This window comes from Borostomias antarcticus (genome assembly GCF_949987555.1).
Source record: "Borostomias antarcticus genome assembly, chromosome: 4".
In the NCBI taxonomy this organism is placed as follows: Eukaryota; Metazoa; Chordata; class Actinopteri; order Stomiiformes; family Stomiidae; genus Borostomias; species Borostomias antarcticus.
Window position 1 is genome coordinate 6,589,519 of NC_140237.1, and position 1,871 is coordinate 6,591,389.

Sequence of the window (1,871 nt, forward strand, 5' to 3'; positions counted from 1 at the left end):
TATTTTTAGTCGCAAATGCGAGTAAAATGGTCGCACCTTAGAGCCCTGTAGACAACATGCACAAGGCACACAGGGCAACCTTGAACAACCCCTCATCCAGCCCTATTAGGCAGCAGTGGCATGTAGCTCACAGAAAAGTTCAAAAGACCATGCAGTCCCTGCAAAATGAATGGTGGACAAGGAAGGCTCAAGACATACAGATGTATGCAGATAAAAACGACACACACAACTTCTACAACTCCATAAAATACATCTATGGCCCCAAAAATAGCTGAAACAGGGAGGGTACAAGAACCATCCACCTGCACATCACAAGGGCCTGGGAAGATGAGAACATACCCCAACAGTGGAGGGACGCTAACATCGTTCCCATATACAAGCACAAGGGTGACAAATCCATCTGTGGTAACATCAGGGGGATATCACTCCTTGCTGCTGCTGGCAAGGTGCTGGCCAAGGTGATGCTACTGAGGTTAACAAACATCGTTACAGAACCAATGCTACCTGAGTCGCAGTGTGGGTTTCAGAAGAAGAAGAATACGATCTTTACAGAATGGCAACTTGAATGGAAAAGTGCCGGGAACACCACCAGGACCTCTTCATGGTCTTTATTAACATCTTCCTCCTTCGTGTCACACAGTTTCTACATAAAGAGCTGGAGTATAACAGCGGTGTAGCGGTGGACTTCAGACTGGCCGGAAACCTCTTTAATATCAGGAGGCTACAGGCAACCACTAAACTGTAGAGAGAGCTGCTGTACACAGATGACTGTGCTATTGTTGCCCACTCTCCACAGGACCTCCGGTCCATCCTCGATGTGGCTGTTAGGGCCTCCAGCAGGATGGGACTGGCTGTCAACATCACCAAGACAGAAGTGGTCTGCCAGTGGAGTTCCAGTACCCCGCACACCCTGCCTGCCTTCACCATCAACCACATACCAGTAACAATAACCCCCTCCTACAAATATCTCAGCAGTATCCTTAGTGAGGACTGCAGCATGGACCATGAAGTCCAGAATCGGATCAGGCGAGCGTCAGCTGCTTTTGGGAAACTCCGGCATCGGGTCTTCCAGAATAATAACCTCCACCTGCACACCAGATAACTGTCTATGAAGCTGTCTGACTCACCCTCCTCTACAGCTGTGAAGAATGGGTCACATACAGCCGTCACATCAAGTCCCTGGAGCAATTTCATATAGGATGCCTACAGTGCATCCTGGGTCTTGGGCTCAGACATGTGATCCGGATATCCCAAGATGGGCTGCCCCACAGAGTGCTGTACAACCAACTACACCATGGTCAGCGCCTGGCTGGGGGGCAGAAGAAGAGGTATAAGGACCAGCTGAAGACCTCACTGAGGAAGTGTAACATCAGGCCCGAGGACCCGGAAGCTGCTGCTGCTGACCGTGACTCCTGGCCACAGCGCTGCCGAGAAGGAACCCATAGGCTGGAGGAGGAAAGGATTTTGAGAAGACAACGACAGCGACTCAGGAGAAACACACCCATGAATGCCAGTACTACCACCACCAACGCAATAACTCACACATGCCCAACCTGCAATAAAATATGTGGCTCCAGGATTGGACTCTTCAGCCATCTCAGAACCCACCGTTAAGGAGAAAAGTGGACATCGTCATCGGACTCGATGGACAACCATAAACAATTAAGTAAGAAAGTGTGTGTGCGTGTGTGTATTTGTGTTACAGTAGTGTGTTTGTGTGTGTCTGTGTGTGTATGTGTGTGTGTGCATGTGTGTGTAATCTCTAGGAGAAGATGACACCCTCTCCAGTGTCAGTAAACACTGATCATAAACCTCAAACTCATCAAGGAGTGATGCTTCTAATCCCCTCCCTCTCTCTCTCCCTTTCTCTC